At 39.2% G+C, this 20,308-nt stretch overlaps 1 long non-coding RNA gene across 2 annotated transcripts in view; it reads right to left on the bottom strand.

The window, feature by feature from the left end:
• Nucleotides 1-19,213, bottom strand: part of LOC110450405 — a 42,064-nt gene extending 22,851 nt beyond the window's left edge. The window contains exons 1-4 of one of the 2 annotated variants that reach the window (XR_002462976.1): nt 18,668-19,213; nt 9,586-9,668; nt 5,848-5,940; nt 178-278 (exon numbers count right to left, since the gene is read on the bottom strand). This is a non-coding gene — a long non-coding RNA (uncharacterized LOC110450405). Of the gene's footprint in view, nt 1-177; nt 279-2,015; nt 2,053-5,847; nt 5,941-9,585; nt 9,669-18,667 lie in introns of those variants that run through there. The other variant, XR_002462977.1, reaches the window with a different exon arrangement.
• Between the last annotated feature and the right edge of the window lie 1,095 nt (nt 19,214-20,308).

The following is a 20,308-nucleotide window of genomic DNA, read 5'->3' as shown; positions in this document are numbered from 1 at the left end:
CTCGTCCATAGTTTGACGGCATTATTGAACACGTGAATAGAACCATGACAGCACAGAAAATAATCAGAAAGGTTCGGATCTGAACATTTCTTAAATAAAAACAATGTAAGACGAGTCGTTAACTCAAATTTGTCATCAAGTATAAATAAAGACTATCATTATTTCCTGTAAGCTTACCGATCAGCTGAGCATGAACGTAATGGTGTTTCTCCGTGTTAGATCAAGTTAGAACACAAGTTTTCTTCTACAGGTTGGTTTTGACCTTGGCCGGATAGTAACTGTCAACAAAAAAACCGCATAGTTTCATACTTACAAATAAAGTTGAAAATTAAAAACTGTGCATAGCATAAAAATGGCATCATTTACCGCAGTCAGTGCAGTGTAAAGTGTAACCCCATGCTTGTATACCATAATCATCTAAAGTTGGAAGTAAGAAAACACTATTACGAAACATTTATATCACGCTGCAAATTGGTACTTCGTTATCATTGAAGCTGTTCCCAAGTGCCAAGATTGTAGGGGCGGGATTAACACTCACATCAAAACACTCTCCAAACACGGTGTTAGTGAAAACAAATTTGGAATGAGAACACGCTGTGGAAGAGGAACCTTTTGTAGTCGTTGTTACCCTTGTCTGGTAAAAGTGAGTAGACAAACAAAGATTTTTCACACAAGAAGGCAGAAAAGAATAACGAGAGAGAGAGGCTATTGATTGATTGATAGGTTTTACGTCCGCTTCACTACCGAGTATTTCGGTTATCCAGCAGACGAAGAACAGAAAGGAAAATGAGTAGAAGGGATAAAGTATGGAGTAAAAGAGTAGAAGAGGGGGATAGGTTAGAGAAGGGGCCGTCTATCCTATATATATTAACTGTATAAGTCTAATTTTGTAAGACGGCTCCTATGCCTAATAATGCCTTAACATATACTCATCGTACAGCATTACCAAGTCTGGACCGGAAGTGAGGTACTGTGCCGCCGCCAGCCACACCAGCCCCTGCCTATGAATTTGGTTTGTATATAAAAGTTTGAAGTCCTTCTAAATGTCTTAATAACGAGACCCTAGTTCTATCGGCCTAAAATTTTGAATAACGCTTTCGCTATCCTCTGTGTCGGCGTTTACGCGCCTACTCTTTTTCGAAAAACCCAGAGGGATTTTTTCCGTGCGAGATTGGACACTTCTCACATGGGCTACCATTTATACCAATCTCATCTTTCTAAAAAGCCTCGACTTGTCGTTCACTTAATTCTGTTCATCGTTCCGACATTTATGATTTTTAGTGTATAGCGTGATTATTAGTATGGGATAAAAGAATAATGGTGGGGGGGGAGGCGAGGTTAGAGTTATAGTTTGGTTATAACATTGATGGGGCTGGAGGGGTTGGAGATTGAAAGAAGTGATGGGTATGAAAGAAATGTGATGATAGATGTAAGGGCTGTATAGCGTGCTAGTTGTATGGACCGGAGAGGTGTTTGGGGGTGATTGGGAAGAGGGGTTGGCTGGGGGAGGATACTTAGTTTTTGCTATTTTTACATTTATGTGTAAGTGCTTTTTGTTTTATAAAGTTGTTTTGAGCACCGTGGAAGAGGAATACAACTACCTTTTGTAGTCGTTGTTACCCTTTTCTGGTAAAAGTGAGTAGACGAACAGAAGTTTTTTCACACAAAAAGGCAGAAAAGAAAAACGAGAGAGGATTACAGGCGGGGTGACCTACAAGCTGTGGCAAGTATGGAGAGAGAAAATTGATTGATAGTAGAAAATAACAACATCAAGGAAAGAAAATGAGAATGAATGACTGAAATGGATGGGAAAACGAGAGGAGGAAGAGAACGAGGAACAGAAGGAGATAGAGAGATAAAAGAAAAGAGAATAGAGAGGAACGGCAGAGGGAGAAAAGTTAGAACAAATATTGCAAGGCAATCCATAGTCCCCTAGCGGTAATGATTTCAATATTTTAAAAAACAATACACTTATGTCAGGAAGCATATGTCACAGTGTTATCATAGTGACTTACTTCTTTCACTCTGCCATCCCAAGATATCCTTATACATCAAATCTGGTTACTCCAGGTGAAACTGTATTGAAGATATGCCCCGGACAACTATTTTCATAAGTGAAGGTCAAAGATGAAGTCATAGGTCACAGCGACTTAATTCTTGCACTCTGCCATCCCACGATGTCCTTGTACCAAATCTGGTTACTCCAGGTGAAATAATTTATAAGATATTGATTGTGTGCTCCAGCCAACTTTCTTGTAACTCACGTCAATCATGTCAAACGATCAAAAATTCAAATGTAAACATTAAAAGCAGCACTTGAAGTCTCTTCAATGTTTTTTTCCAAATTATTTCCAAAATAATATTTTATCATTAATTTATAACAGAAACAATAAATTAGACTTGAGCAAAAAATCCACGTTTGGGCATGAGAACGGTTTAATGGATACAGGCTCTGTAATGTCATTTAACTTTTCCATGACACACAATTGCAGCCACTTGTTGTTAACAGGTATAAGCAAATTGCATTTTCTATACACTAAAGACGTTTGGTGCCTGCACTACATACAATAGATCCCATCATTGTACCTTATTCTATTTCAGTTTGATCTTTTATTTTATTTTCTCTTATCACTTTCTCAAGTCATGTAAACAGTAAATGCACGGTTTCACATATTTACTAGTACAGTTCTTTAAATGTAAGAGAAATATATCTGATCATTACAATATCAGAAAGAGGACACGAAGGCAAATCCGAAATACTGCAGGGGATTTCCATATTGGTTGCTTCTTACGATACCTGCAACGTTGAATATTTAAACGCCTGTTTTCTAAATCGCTTTGAAGGCAACTGGAGTGAGATTTATACCAGTTGAGCGATTCAGGCCCATTTGGCCTCTTAAAGACAAAAGCCTGCCGTTTTGTTTCTTGTTTACTACAAGTAACCTCCCCTTAACTACGCATACTGATATTGTTATTTTGTTTTGAGAAATGATACGCATATTCAACCTTATTGTCACGCATGCGACCAATCTTTTCGTCAAACTCATAAAGATTGAATGCGCTGATTTAAATAAAAATACCTTTGACAGATTTTATAATGTTCCGTCTATAAAAGGTTTAATTGATACAGTTTCAGTGGAATTGATACATAATTAATTGCAATAAATCGATCTTAACAATAGGGTTAGATATATTTTACAACCGCAAAACAGTACAATCAAGAGAATCAGAGGGCCAGTACCGCTCACCCTGATATTTATGCAGTCATAGCAAAATATGCTCATTAAATATTATACTGTACTACAAATATTTTGATAATAAACTGATAATCCATCCTCCTTAAAAGCCAACATTTGCAGTATCAGCATGACTGCGAATCCCCTTATCTCCTGTAAGCAAAATCTTCTATGTTAATAGATAGCTACGGCCAGCACACACAAACACACACCCTGTCTTTGAAAGGGGGTCTGTGGTTTCCGTCAAACGTATTTCCTTTGTCTACAACAGATTCTAGACACGCCCTTCGCGTAATTAAAAGCTGCGAAAAGTCAAAATAATATTCCAGATGAGAAAGCTCTATATATGGTATTGTTTGCATGCATCTTGATTAAAGTCATTTCTTTATAAGTCTGCATGTTAATAATTGTTATTGAAGGTAAATATGCATATGATAAGAAGGCTGATTACAGTGTATTTGTGGATAACATATCTAATGCACACGATCTGCTTATACTTAAAAGATGAGTGTACAATTTCGTATGAGTTTTTGATTACATAAACTGAAGTCAATACATTTTGTTTCTATCCTTTTTTGTCAAACACGTAGTCTATGCAAATATCGGTTGGTACATGTATATATAATCCTCATATGTGACAGCAAAGATTGCGGCACAAATTGAAACATAACATGGAACATGTATTTGGTATAATGTATATCAATCCAATAAAGCGTTTCCTTGTTAATATAGCTGATATACAAGAGATCCCAGAGGTATCTTGGCGCCCACCATTCTACCATCTTTATTAGTTTATATCAGTTTGATATTTTCTCAGTCTGATTTTTTTTCTGTTGGTTTTAATCAATCTGTATATCACTCTTTTTTATTTTCATCACAATCAAATAATTAAAAAAGTACAGGAAATGGCCGTCGAGAGCCCGCATGTATCGTGCAAAAGCGACGAAATACATACTTTTTAAAATAACATTTCTGTTACTTAATGTTATTGTCTGAATAGTTGACATGTAAGTATTTTTAAAAATATATATTCTCTTCATGCAAAACCAACGTTAAACCATCGCTTGGATCCGACCTCGAGCCAAATTCAGTACGGTGGACAAACGTATGTCGGGCCAACATTGGGTGACACGTTTGGCCAATGTCTGCCTGCTAGCTTGGCTCTTGAACTTAAAATAATAAAATCAACTTTAAAAAGTTGTTATTTGGCGGCCACCATGAAAGGATCTTTTTATATTTACAAACGACTATTTTTGCCTTCTTTGCTCTTCATTTTCCATTCCAGGTTCTGTTGCCAAGTCCCATGTTTGAAATTCTAAACAGGAATCTTGTATATAAACTTAAACCTCTAAATGTCATATTTTATTTGCCACTTTGTTATAGATTAAGGTAGCAGTGAACAGTTTAAATGGTCTGATCCTACAAATAAAGGCAATGTGTATTCATCCTGCCCAACACACATACATATATTCATATATTTATAAAGTACATTTTGAATACATATTTTTAGATGAATAATTATTACCTTCTCAGTTACAGAAATAATTACGTTTTTGCATAGGTCATTCCGTAGGACTTTTGATACGTTGTACATGTACTATAACGAGGGTTTTTCATTGTACAAAAATATCACCAATGGCCACCGTACGCTACTATATACTGCTACCTAATAATTGCATAACTATGTACAAAATACTAAAAACCTGCAATTCTTACATAAATAGAGGTGGTGGCAATGACGGATGAGTTCTCATTAGGGCCAGGGGTATTATTTACAAGGGGGACCAATGGGAACATGCATATAAAAGAGTTATGACAAAATTGAACTATCAAATTTAAAATGGCTGTCTGGTGGCCATTTTTCCCAAAAATTAATATTGATAAGTAGAGACTACAAAAGGGAAATGAACATACTTATAAGCGTTTCCTCCTTTTAAAGAGGTGTGCAGAAATTGGAAAACCTCTGTTTCTGCATTTAGAGTAGCATTAGTCATGCGAACTATTTGACTTTACTGACCAATTCGAATAGGTGAGACAACCCATAAACGATAGCGGTGACGTATCGTTTCAGTCCAAGTTGTTCACTATGGACACAGTAAGGGTCACGTCCGGGAACTCGGAGGACGGAGTTATGCATCCCTACACGATTCCAATTAATCAGGTCTCGAGGCAACTTTAACTACAAACATTCTATACGTGGTTATCCAGCCTCCTTCACCACGCATAGTCGGGCAGATTCCAACAGAATGTAGCTAAGTGAAGTCAATATTTTTATAAGTATTTTTAGCAGTTTACCTAAATGTTAAAGATTTCAATTAGTGATTCCCTATCTTACAAGACACTTTAACGCATGTCGAATTCTGATATAGAAGCCCGATAAAAGGAGACTTACAATTCAGTTGCTGAGGCATTATTTTGTGTTTCTAGGGAAATCAAGCACATCAACAGTTCACATTTTGGATACGCTTATCTTTCCAAAAAAAGTAACCGCATATTTTTATCTAGTCTGAAAGCCGAGACAAGGTAACTTGCGGTTTGGTTGCTACGGCTTCATTTTGTGTCATCTAGGGAAATCAAAAACATGTACGGATTGCATTCAAGACTTTCTTACCTTTCCAACACACTTTACTGTATATCTGTATCTAGTGTAGAAGCTGTGATAATGTCACTTCTGGTTTGGTTGCTAGGACGCCATTTTGAATTGCTAGGGAAATAAAACAAATGTGCGGATTACATTCAGGATTATCTTACCAAAACACGTTACAGCGTGTCGCTATCTGGTCTAGAATTCGAGATAAAAGTCGACGTGCATCCTCCATGTGTATCAAACTGCCTAATGACCGGCAAATTGATTGATTGGTTTTACGACCGCTTCAATACCGAGTACTTCGGTTATCCAGCAGACTAGCAAATGTTTGAATGGTTTTACGGACGCTAAAATAAACGACTTATACGAAATTAGAGAATATCTTAATGACACGGAGAATAACGACAGCTGAAGCTTAACACCCCATTTACATTAGACGAAAACGCAAACGCACTTAAAACAAAGAAAATACATTTCTAGGCATAGATAGTCTATCATTCTCAATACTTTAAAAATGTCAAAATAATCTAAACATAATGATTTAAACACTATTTAGCAAACGAGGACCTACAATATACCCAATAAAGCAGTAGTCATTCCAATTTTAAAACCGGGAAAAGATCAACAAAATCCGGCATCATTTAGACCGATTTCCCTGACAGCTCATCTGTGTAAAACACTAGAAAGTATGATAAAATACCATATTACTAAAAATAACCAAATTAGAGAAAATCAATGCGGTTTTAGAAACCATAGATCAACCATAAATTATCTAGACAGAATAACATCGTTTATAAAACATACACTAAGTAAAAACCACCACACTGTAGCCATGTTTCTAAATGTAAAAAAAAAAGCCAGTGATCTTATCTAGCATGAGGGTCTACTAAAATCAGTTAAAGAAGATGGCAAAACAGGCGACATTCTGAAGTTCATAACTAATTTTCTGAAAAGATAGGAAAATCCAAGTGGGCTCAATACCTTATCATAGGAACATTAAAAAACGTAGTACCACAAGATAGCGTAATCTCTCCAACCCTATTTAGTATATAATGAAATAATATATAATGAAAAACACGCTCGAATTGGACACTAGCATGCATGTTGAATAGTAATAATAACATAACAAATACTTGTGTAATAATACAGAGAACATTTGACTACATACAAGAATGGGCTGATAAATGGGGGTTAAAAACCTCTAAAGAAAAAACAATATGAAGGTAGCTATGTCATACCAAGAAAGAAAACCTGATCTCTATCTAGGTAATAAAAAACATCAATATGTGAAACAATCAAGATATATTTGAGCAAAAACTCTCATATTAAGAACATAAAAGAAAGCTGTAAAAAGGCTCTAAATACACTCATATTCGTTTCCGGGAATAAATTAGGGTTAAATAAAAATACCCATCTCACACTCTACTAAGCACTGATTAGATACAAAAGATATATTATGGATTTCAGATATATAATTCCGCTTCTGATAATGCCATAAAACCAAATAATGTTTCCAAAATCTACTACTAGTAAAACATTTTTGACACGTAATTTGTACGTACACATTTAGTGTACGAAAAATCCTATGCCAATACCAATTAATATTACTTTCCAACTTGATTGATTGGCTACAATTAGGCGAACGCTCAACATTAAAGCCAGAAGTGCGGTATTGCCAAGCAAGACACAAGGAAATAAAAGGTATATGGAAGTAGACAGAAACATAAAGATCTCAAATATTGCAATAGGTACAGCAGATTTATTTTGGTTGATTTTGTGTCCTCAAGCAGAGGGCACAAATCAAACCCCCAATTGTGCAGGTGGCTCACACATTAGTCGCCTTTTACGATATCTTTTCACGATCGCCTACCTGAATGGGTGCTATCCGAGAAAAAACAAAGGGTAATTATGGAAGAACTCAAGACAACCTTTAAATGTATCAGTGCAGGATTCCTTCAGGGGTATGTCCTTAGTCCATTTATCTTCATTCTCTATAAACATGACATCACTAACAGATATAGTTATAAGTTACATTAATATTGCTAGATTACACATTCCTCTATATTATTGTTGATGATAATCCTATTCAGGCAGCATCAAAGCTCACTAATGACTTGCAGAATAAAAAAAATTAACCTTAATCTTGGGATATAAAATTAAATGCATCCAAAACTACAACTAAGATCTCCACACGGAAAAAAAAGAAACTAACCACCATCCAATCTTTCTCTCTAATCAACCACGAACTGACATTTAAAACCATAAACATAAAGGTATTCCTTTTAATGAAGAAGATAAATGGGGTCAACAAATCAAAAATAGCATATGAAAAAAATAATACATCAAGAAGCTTTAAAATATCACTTGATATTAGAACACTTAACACTTTATATCTCATATTAGACCAATTTTAGAATATGAAAATGTAGTTTGGGATTATTGCTGTGAGAAATCAAACATTTTATTAGAATCAGTCCAACTAGATCCTGCTAGAGTAGTGACAGGGCTTAGTAGAGATACATCATACCATAAATTATATAAAGAATTGGAATGGGCAACTAAGCTGATAGAAGGGGGGAAATAATATAATTTCAATGTTTAAATTATTGCAAAATACTATGTCAATTTAGAAATAATGCTAGCAACTTACATTTTGATATCTATAGTGAAACTATACTAGAATCTGCTGCATGTGAATTGTGAAGGTTATATGCAAGAAACAAGTCAGCATTACTTCCTTGTTTGTGCAAGATACACAGACATTTTTTTCTCTACTCAGTGATAAACACTCGCACTATACACTGCATACTATACTAAATGGTTGTAAGCAATGTGATTATGAAACTAATAAAATATCCTAGAAAACGTTTCAACCTTTATAACAAACTCAAAATGGTTTATATAAATAGATCACTTTTTTATGAATTATAATATAGTGATATTGTATACATGAATATTCCAGTTAAAAGACTTAATGATATATAAAATGCTTAGTGATCTATTACTGGCTGGTATCAATTCTATAAATTAACAAATGTACGCAGCATAGCTATGATATGCTCGCCCCATAAATCAGCATGTAATTGTTCTTAGTAATTAGAAACAAGTAATTGTATGATTATATTTTTAATCTATTATAATGGGAATGTTAATGTTTCCTACAAGATCGGCATAACTTATTTATAATATCCAAAGACTATTATATGTATATAATCTTTAAATTTAATTCTATCTTGAATTCCCAGGGAATATTCACTCATTACCTTGATAAGATCTAGATACCGCACTTGACTGACCTGTAATTTCTACAACCAATTTGAGTTATCTCCCCTATACCATTGACTTGCACATGAATGTATTGATGTTTTCTATATTAGTTGCGTATCTTGTTTCAATTTTTCATTTCACTATAAAATATGAAATAGACGTAGCCTGTTGTTCGATCCTATTCTTATACATCATAAATAAACCTTTAAAATGAAAATCAATTATTGGGTGTCATCTGAGCGTAAAGAAAATATTGGCCATAGTCAAATCTTTTATGAAACAATACCATATCCACCATAGGCCTAGTCTGACTGCGATGTAAAACACGTGAAAAGAACCATGACAACACAGAAAATATTTGACCCGCTTCATTCTCAGAAAATCAGAAAGATTGGCTCAAAACATTTAAAAAATCAAAAACGATGCCGAGTCGTTGACTCAACTTTGTCATCAAGAATAAATGAAAACTATTATTATCTGTAGATGTAAGCTTACCGATCAGCTGAACCTGAAAACACTGGTTGTTCTCCATGTTAGATGACGTTAGAACGCACGGTTGGACCTCGTTCGGATAGAACCTGTCAACAAAAAACCACAAAGTTCCATAGTGAGGATGCTTACAAATAAAGCTTCACAATTTAACACTGTACATAGCATTAAAATGGCAACATTCACCGCGTTCAATGTAGTGTTAAGTGTAACCCAATGCTTGTACACCATTGTTCATCTAAAGTGGGTAGTGAGATCAAACTCTTCTACGACTATATCGTGCTGCAGATTATTATTTCATTATCAATGAAGTGATTATCTTCGTCATACATGTACATATGTAACGCATAATGTGTTCTTCTGATTGCCGCAATTTCAGTAATATTTTAGTGCATTAAGTTCTTAATTAGGTATTATTTCCTCTAATGATGCTGAGGGGTGTCTGTGATATGTCGCGAGATACGTGCCGGTCTCATTTGGAGCTTTCTGGATAGCACTTGAGAAGTGGCGTACAGTTTATTTCCTTGTTTATTGTATGACGTTAGTTAGTTAAAATTTCTACGAGCTTCCGTAGAATGTCAGGGTTATCTTTGGAGCATGTTGGTAGCAAGGCTGCCAGTTATGGTACGTGGACACATCTCGTTAATATATCCAAGGAAGCTACTGGCCGAACATCATTAATATATGCCTTTCCATTCTTCAGAAAAAGTTGTTTGAAGGTTTTGACATATTTTACCCTGTGATCCATCAGATGGTGGTATATTCAAATCACCATGTGTCCGTGGTCTGGTCGTCCGTCCGTCATTCCGTCCGTCCTTAAACGATTCTTGTTAGTACTATTTCTCAGAAAGTACTAGCGGGACCTTTCTCAAATTTCACATTAAGGTTCCCCATCGTCCCTAGTTATGCATTTCGTTTTTACACCCCCGCAACGATGGGGTATACTGGAATCATTTTGTCTTTCTGTCTGTCTGTCCGTAGAAAAAAATTGAAGTTGTGCATCCAGGTATTATTATTTTTCATTCTGGACTTTTTGTACAAAGTTGTGACACTTTGTTGAAATTTTTTTTTTTAATTTTCCGGACAACTCCTTCTAAAAGTATGAATCGATTTCAACGAAACTTTTCAGATACGATTACTACCTCCTTATGTTTTGCATCAAGGTATTTTTTCCAACACTCTTTATGGAGTTATGGCCCTTTGAAAAATTCTGGTCCTGACAACTTTTCCTCATCTACTGGGCCAATTTCAGAATTATTTTACAGATATGGTATCTGCCCCCTGACGTTGTGCATCCAAGTAGTACTTTTTCATTCCAACCCTTTTAAAAAGAGTTATGGTCCTTTGTTGAAAAACCTTTGTCTGCCTCGTAAACTACTGGGCCGATTTCAATGAAAGTTGAAGTGATATTGTAATTACCCCCTGATGTCGTGCATCGTGCTAATATTTTTTTTTTTTATTTCGAAACTTTTTAAGGAGTTATGGCCTTTTGTGAAATATCTTTGTCCTCACATCTTTTCCTTAACTTATAAGACACTTTTAGCAAAACTGATCATATGGGATAACAATATTTGGTATCTAAGTATGTTTTGGCATCGGGAGGGAGTACAGAAGTATGTCGGTGACCATATATGTACGTTAATAAGTGTACAGCTCAGTCAATAAAGAACTCATTACTGGTGGGAGACTATGGATTACTTTGCAATGCTTTGCCTTAGTAAGCCTTTAGCTTACAGTTCTGATTTATATAGCAGCGGGGCTATTAGTTAGCCTTTGGCTTACAGTTCTATTTTTTGTGAATCTAGAATCACAAGTTAGAAAGCAAACTCAAAGCTTTGCATTAATTTTTCTTCCTTATTTTGTCCAAGTCTGCCATTCGAACTATATACATCTTGCAAAACATCTGTAAATGTCATCAGATGTTATATAATATTTATATAAAAGCAAAGAGGTGTTGGAGGTGAGGTTGTTTAAAAATAACTTCTCACATTTGTATCACTTTGTTAAGTATATTTATTGTTTATGATTTACAGACAGGGATCTGTTACTTTCTGTGTTATTCACCCTTATTTAGGGTAGAGCTTTTCGTTCAGTGTAGGATTTCTGGCGATCAGCTGCTACGATACCGGTGCTGAAATCTGTGTGTTTACACTTTTGAAACGGCTGGAAGTGGGTGATAGTAATAACAGGAATAGGTTCCAGCTCCTCGCTCACATGCTTTTAGATGGTGAGGCTGGGTTCGAGATGAACAGTTGGTTACTCATATTCGAGGCTATTTGGTGGGGGGAGCGGGTCCGGGCGGGGATAAGTGTCTTGTCTAGGGGAGGAGAACCTTACTGCCCTCATGCGCTGTTAACAGTGCAAAACGTGGGCCGAGGTGCTGCTAACAGTACCAATACCGTAGGTATCGTTCCTGGGATATATAGAGTGATATAGGAAATACAGTACATGTATGTAGGGATAGTCAGGGGCTTCGGGCTTAGGCATCGATACATGTTGGTCCGCTGTAGATCTATAGGGAGCTAGGAGCACGTGGTCGTAGTCTACTGGTAGGACTGTTAGGTAGGATAGGCCATTACTCTACATACGAAGGGATTGGGTTTCTTAACATTAGCTGTCACTGTTTGGCACTAATGCTATGCTTTGTATTTGTTAAACCTGTTATACATATTCATTCCGTCTTGTTAATAAACAGTTACTTGTATTTTAAACACCTTGTTGAGTTATTGAATCAATTGCTTGTATTACCACTACATCTAGTATTCGAACCTGTTGTGACAACAGGTCTGTAACCTGACGAATGAGGTGAGGTCTAGAGAGGACTGCAGGGGAAGGTGTCGACTCGTTACCATTACCAAAACTATATGATCACGAAACGGATTTAACGGAGTGACAACGGATGCAAACCCTCTCCGGACCTCCCCCTATTACAGTAGCAAACAAACACACATTTCTGAATTCCATTGATAGTTGTCTATGAATCGGACAACTGATTGGGCAGTAAAATGAATGTTTTGGTGGCCATCTTGAAAAGGAATCAAACATCTAATCTCTTCCAAACATCTACTCTGTTGATTAAGTACTCATTCCATCCAAACTGGAACAATTATACTGCCGAGGTTGGGGAGACCCGGGATCAACATCTTCACAATCATGTGTTCTCATACAAGAGGGCTCTCATACTTTCTTTCATACTTACTAGTAATTATATTTCTTCATTTTCACTGTCTTCTTTACTTATACTAACATTCATACTTACATTCAAAATTAACATACAAATTATCCTTACATACATAAATGCATACATTCCCTTTGCCACACCTCCAGGTGAATTACCCTGTTCACTTCCGGAACAAGGGGCGAGTACGGAACCCGGAATGCACTCATGCGTGAAGAGCTTTTTGATAAAGTTTTGTATTTATTAGGCCATATCTCTCTCAATGCAAAATGGATTGTTTTTCAGAGACCAGCATAGGAAAGATAATTGTACACCTGTTAACATTATATTAGTTACGCTAAGCAGTATTTTAAATTGGAAGTGGAATTAATATTTGTGGCCGGAATGAACCACTATGAAATAAAAATGGTTATATTTTCAACAGTTTTCGTTCAAATAAATACTCATATCTCGAATAATACTGAACCGATATTTGTTCGGAGACAACTCCGGCCAAGAGCCCAAGGGAGACCACTCTGGCCAAGTGACCAAGGGAGACCACTCTGGCTAGGGTTCGGAGACCACTCTCACCAAGAGATCAAGGGAGACCACTCTAGCCAAGGTTCGGAGACCACTCTTGCCAAGGGACCAAGGGAGACAACAATGGTCAAGGGACCAAGGGAGTCCACTCTTGCCAAGGTTCGGGGACCACTCTGGTCAAAGTTTGGAGACCAATCTGGCCATGGTTCGGAGACCACTCTGGTCAAGGGACCAAGGGAGACCGCTCCGGTCAAGGCTCGGATACCACTCTGGCCAAGGTTCGAAGACCACTCTGGCCAAGGGACCAAGGGAGACAACTCTGGCCAAGGGACTAAGGGAGACCACTCTGGCCAAGGTGCGGGGACCACTCTGGTGAAGGTTCGGAGACCACTCTGACCAAGGGACCAAGGGATACCCCTCTGGCCAAGGTTCCGAGACAACTCTGGTCAAGGTTCGGAGACCACTCTGGTCAAGGGACCTAGGGTGACAATTCTGGTCGAGGTTCGAAGACCACTCTTGCCAAGGGACCAAGGGAGACAACAATGGTCAAGGGACCAAGGGAGTCCACTCTTGCCAAGGTTCGGGGACCACTCTGGTCAAAGTTTGGAGACCAATCTGGCCATGGTTCGGAGACCACTCTGGTCAAGGGACCAAGGGAGACCGCTCCGGTCAAGGCTCGGATACCACTCTGGCCAAGGTTCGAAGACCACTCTGGCCAAGGGACCAAGGGAGACAACTCTGGCCAAGGGACTAAGGGAGACCACTTTGGCCAAGGTGCGGGGACCACTCTGGTGAAGGTTCGGAGACCACTCTGACCAAGGGATACCCCTCTGGCCAAGGTTCCGAGACAACTCTGGTAAAGGTTCGGAGACCACTCTGGTCAAGGGACCTAGGGTGACAATTCTGGTCGAGGTTCGAAGACCACTCTTGCCAAGGGACCAAGGGAGACAACAATGGTCAAGGGACCAAGGGATACCGCTCTGGCCAAGGTTCGGAGACAACTCTGGTCAAGGTTCGGAGACCACTCTGGTCAAGGGACCTAGGGTGACAATTCTGGTCGAGGTTCGAAGACCACTCTGGCCAAGGTTCGGAGACCACTCTGGCCAAGGGACCAAGGGATACCCCTCTGGCCAAGGTTCGGAGACCACCCTTGCCAAGCGACCAAGGGAGACCACCCTGGCCAAGGAACCAAGGGAGACCACTCTGGCCAGGAGACCAAGGGAGACCACTCTGGTTTAGGTTCGGAAACCCCTCTGGCCACAGTTCGGAGACCACTCTGGTCAAGGGACCAAGGGAGACCACTCTGGCCAAGGAATCAAGGGAGACTACTCTGGCCAAGGTTCGGAGACCACTCTGGTCAAGGGACCAAGTGAGACCATTCTAGCCAAGGTTCGGAGACTACTTTGGCCAATGTTCGGAGAACACTCTGGCTAAGGACCAAGGGAGACCACTCTGGCCAAGGGACCAAGGTAGGCCACTCTGACCAAGTGATCAAGGGAGACTACTCTGGCCAAGGTTCGGGGACCACTCTGGTCAAGGGACCAAGTGAGACAATTCTGGCCAAGGTTCGGAGACTACTCTGGCCAATGTTCGGAGACCACTCTGGCTAAGGGACCAAGGGAGACCACTCTGGTCAAGGTTCGGAGACCACTCTGGCCAAGGTTCGGCGACTACTCTGGCCAAGGTTCGGTGACCACTTTGGCCAAAGTTCGGAGACCACTCTGGCCAAGGTTCATAGACAAATTTGTCCAAGGTTCGGAGACCACTCTGGTAACCCACTCTGGCCACGGTTCGGAGACCACTCTGGTAGCACACTCTGGCAATGGGAGACCACTCTGGCCAAGATGATTTGTTCAGAGACCACTCTGGCCGGGTTTCGGAGACCATTCTGGCAAAGATGATTTGTTCTGAGACCACTCTGGTCAAGGTTCGGAGACCACTCTGGCCGAGGTTCGAAGACCACTCTGGCTAAGGACCAAGGGAAACCACTCTGGCCAAGGGACCAAGGTAGGCCACTCTGACCAATGGAGCAAGGGAGACTACTCTGGCCAAGGTTCGAGGACCACTCTGGTCAAGGGACCAAGTGAGACAATTCTGGCCAAGGTTCAGAGACTACTCTGGCCAATGTTCGGAGACCACTCTGGGTAAGGGACCAAGGGAGACCACTCTTGTCAAGGTTCGGAGACCACTCTGGCCAAGGTTCGGCGACTACTCTGGCCAAGGTTCGGAGACCACTTTGGCCAAGGTTTAGGGAACACTCTGGTCAAGGGACCAAGGGAGACCACTCTGGCCAAGGTATCAAGGTAGGCCTCTCTGGCCACGGGATCAGGGAAGACTACTCTGGCCAAGGTTCGGAGACCACTCTGGTCAAGGTTCGGAGACAACTCTGGCCAAGATGATTTGTTCGGAGACCACTCTGGCCGGGTTTCGGAGACCATTCTGGCAAAGATGATTTGTTCTGAGACCACTCTGGTCAAGGTTCGGAGACCACTCTGGCCGAGGTTCGAAGACCACTCTGGCCAAGGTTCGGAGACCACTTTGGCCAAGGTTTAGGGACCACTCTGGTCAAGGGACCAAGGGAGACCACTCTGGCCAAGGTATCAAGGTAGGCCACTCTGGCCACGGGATCAAGGAAGACTACTCTGGCCAAGGTTCGGAGACCACTCTGGTCAAGGGACCAAGGGAGACCACTCTGGCCAAGGTATCAAGGTAGGCCACTCTGGCCACGGGATCAAGGAAGACTACTCTGGCCAAGGTTCGGAGACCACTCTGGTCAAGGGACCAAGGGAGACCACTCTGGCCAAGGTATCAAGGTAGGCCACTCTGGCCACGGGATCAAGGAAGACTACTCTGGCCAAGGTTCGGAGACCACTCTGGTCAAGGGACCAAGGGAGACCACTCTGGCCAAGGTATCAAGGTAGGCCACTCTGGCCACGGGATCAAGGAAGACTACTCTGGCCAAGGTTCGGAGACCACTCTGGTCAAGGGACCAAGGGAGACCACTCTGGCCAAGGTATCAAGGTAGGCCACTCTGGCCACGGGATCAAGGAAGACTACTCTGGCCAAGGTTCGGAGACCACTCTGGTCAAGGGACCAAGGGAGACCATTCTGGCCAAGGTTCGGAGACCACTCTGGCCAAGGTTCGGAGACCACTCTGGTAACCCACTCTGGCCACTGTTCGGAGACCACTCTGGTAGCACACTCTGGCCATGGGAGACCTCTCTGGCCAAGATGATTTGTTCAGAGACCACTCTGGCCAGGGTTCGGAGACCACTCTGGCCAAGATGATTTTGTTCGGAGACCACTCTGACCAAGGTTCGGAGATCACTCTTGCTAAGGTTCGGAGACCACTCTGGCCGAGGTTCGAAGACCACTCTGGCCAAGGTTCGGAGACCACTCTGGCCAAGGGACCAAGGGAGACCACTCTGTACAAGGTTCGCTTGATGAATTTGTTAAGCAAGAATATACAAAAACTCCAGGGTCAGGGGGAAAAAACAACAACTCGAGATTGTAAATCAATTTAGTTATCTTGGTAGGCTATTCAACTTCAATGGGAAATTTAATGTAACCCAAAAACATATGGCTGATCAAGAAAAAAAGGTAAATTAATTCAGCACATTATTGATAAATTTTCTTTACAATTTTATTTGTGTAAGCCTATAAATGATATGTTTGTGTATGTTACAGTCTGTACCATAATGCTCGTATGAAACTATTTTTTTAATATATCATTGAATTTTCTTTCATTACATGAGTGATATATAAGTAAATTATATTTCATTTCTAGACCAAATTCATTTAAGCAAAAAACTAACTTCATTAAAAAAAACAAATGCGGAAACATTTGATTTGGTGTTGGAAAAAAAGGGACACTTCAACACAATTTTTTCACAATTTGTTAAAAAAGCATCACAAATAAGAAAGGCAACAAACACAATATAACAATCAATTGTAGCTGTTCCTGTGTGTTATCAGATTGGATGGATGAGATGATTGGTTGTGATAGGAGCTCAAGTAGGATTCATTGTAAAACATTCCGAACATTGCAGGTTTTGAAAATAAATATTCAGTGAGGTAAATTCAAAACATTCTAAATATAGAAAAAAATGGCTCTTTTGTAGGATTGTGTCCTCGTCGCAAAGCCCGGAAACATTTCTTATCATAATAATTCTACGGGTAATATATTTTTCAGTCTGAGTTACTTCCCTTGAATTGCACTACCGATTTTTTAGCTTCTGTTTAGCATACCTGAGCGTGTAGTGAAATTTACATTCATAGTAGTTCGTTCCGGCCACCACTTTTGCACCGAATTTGTAATGTATATCAATAAAAGTTATATCAGCTAAAAGATTTTAAAATTATCTTGTTTAGAGTGGTCATCGAACAAAAAATCGGTTTAGTAATTAACGAGATATATGTCAAGAAAGACAAAAGTTTACGAGAAAGTTTGATATTTTTTTCATTATTTTTCACACGACTTCGATTCATACCGGCAACCACTTTTGCGATTAATATGTAAGATGTGTTTAAACAGTTGATATCATCCTAAAGATTGCAAAATAATCTTGGCCAGAGTGGTCTCCGAACAAATCATCTTGGCCAGAGTTGTCTCCGAACCTTGGCCAGAGTGGTCTCTGAACAAATCATCTTGGCCAGAGTTGTCTCCGAACCTTGACCAGAGTGGTCTCCGAACCTTGGCCAGAGTTGTCTCCGAACAAATGTCGCTTCAGTATTATTCGAGTTATGAGTATTTATTTGAACGAAAACTGTTGAAAATATTGTTATTTTTATTTCATATTGGTTCATTCCGGCCACCACTTCCACTTCCAATTTAAATTACTGCTTAGCATAACTTATACCATTGTAACGAGTATAAAATTGTCTTTCTTATGCTGGTTTCCGAATAAAAATCCATCGTGTAATAAGGGAGATATGGCCTAATAAATACAAAACTTTATCAAATATCTCTTCACGCCTGAGTGCATTCCGGGTTTTGTCCTCACCCCGGAACAAGTCGGCCGATTTTGCCGTGCTCTGACCATTCGGAACACTTTACCCTGATAACAGTACATCTAAGATGATAGAATCCGCCGAGGTGTTCCGAAGAAGACATATATACATAGTCTGACGTCAGTTGCGTCCCTAACGACCAAACTTAGACAGGCTAAACAAGAAATACATTGACATTGTTGGTGCAATTAAAATTTACTAGAGTGTAGATTGATTGGAAAAATATACAGAAGTTTATCAAATTAACAATCATTTCATTGTCATATCCTCTCTTCTTAATAACCAAGCAATGATTCATCAAGGCAGGTGAATTGTGTATAGCAAGTGATATGTAACAATTAAATAATTTGCACAGACTATTAATACGATGTCAGTACTTACCTATAGACTATGTGGTGACTTTTTGTGCAGTTTTACAATGATGGACTAGCCATTCATCCACAGGAAGAGTGTCTATTATACCAATAGACTACGTGGTGACTTTTTACAAAGTTTTACATTGATAGACTAGTCATACTGCCACAGGATGAGTGTCTATTTTACCAAACAAACTACGTGGTGACTTCTTATAAAGTTTTACATAGACTAGCCGTTTATCCTCAGATTGAGTGTCTCTTTTCCCAATAGTTTACACTGATAGACTATAAGCTATATATCCTCAGAATGGGTGTCTATTTTACCAATAGACTACGTGGTGAATTCATATAAAGTTTTACACTGATAGACTAGTCATATTTATCCTCAGAATGAGTGACTTTAGAACACCCCAGTTGTTATTTATGAACTAGAAGTCCCTCCTTCCAAGGAGAATCCTCAATATTGAGATGACATCACGGACCTCCATGATACTCCTCACAATCTTATGAACAAATTGACGCTATTTCAGAAATCTAAACATATTTGTAATCACGCTATGACGTCACCGTGAAGGTCTTTACCAAAATCTATGTCCGGTTTTAACATCGATGCTATCAATAACACAATACCACGAAGCATATAAATAGAACCAACTCAGGTATTTGTTAATTCGGTCACGTGTCAAAAATCACTCGATAAAGTTGTTTGAATTGTATCAAAGATTTCTTACAGGTCGGTAGGTCTAGTTTTTTAATGCGAATTTTGACAATGCAGTTCATGATATTTCGATCAAGGAGTCCGCTCACCTGCCCATTGTTCTAACGTCACCAGCTTAAAGAGGGCAACTCCGGATCCGATCAAGCTAAAGAGTGTGTGTGTGTTTGTGTGTGTATGTGTTGTGGGGTTGTTACTCGCTATCAACTTATGCGAATTTAAATCTAAATTGGAACGGAAGTATCTTTAGAAGATAAATACAGAGTTATCAATATCCTCTACAGGAACTAATGGTGCTCTCGGATAAGAATTACTTTGTTAGCATTAGTATTGATTATCGATCTTTGTTTAACGTACATAAATGTCTATTTATATGTTAATGTTAATGCAATTGTTATTGACATTCATAGCAATAAGTATAGGACGTTACTTTTAGGTAATAAACGACGTACTACATTGGCATACACCGGTCAGCCTATTGTTTTCTTTTCAATTTTAAGTTGATAGCAATTTGTATTATGCATGTTGTCATTTGCCTCTTTAGAAAAAAACAGCAAAGTTCACTTAGACAAGCACAAAAGCAAACTACACAGTATCGTTATATTAACTGTTATATTCGAAAACTTTCATATTCGATTGTTGTGGACAATAGCTTTAGATCTAATATCTTACATATGCAATACATGACAAGTTGGGAGCAAGTACTAGTGTGTTCCATATTAGTATTGTCAGTGCGATGCCACAAATTTGTATAAGAAAAACGAACAATAACGTCGGACCAACTTTTACAAAATCACATAAAAATTGAATGTAGTTAACACACACAGGTGACTGTACCTTTAACGTTTGGTATTAGATACAGCATGTCATTATTATACAGCTGCTTCTAGGACTAATCGGTGATGCTAGAGGCCAGAATGCTGGAAATCCGAATTGGTATAAACTATTGTT

Source organism: Mizuhopecten yessoensis, unplaced genomic scaffold (genome assembly GCF_002113885.1).
Source record: "Mizuhopecten yessoensis strain PY_sf001 unplaced genomic scaffold, ASM211388v2 scaffold5205, whole genome shotgun sequence".
Taxonomy (NCBI): domain Eukaryota; kingdom Metazoa; phylum Mollusca; class Bivalvia; order Pectinida; family Pectinidae; genus Mizuhopecten; species Mizuhopecten yessoensis.
This window is presented reverse-complemented; position numbering and strand designations above follow the sequence as displayed.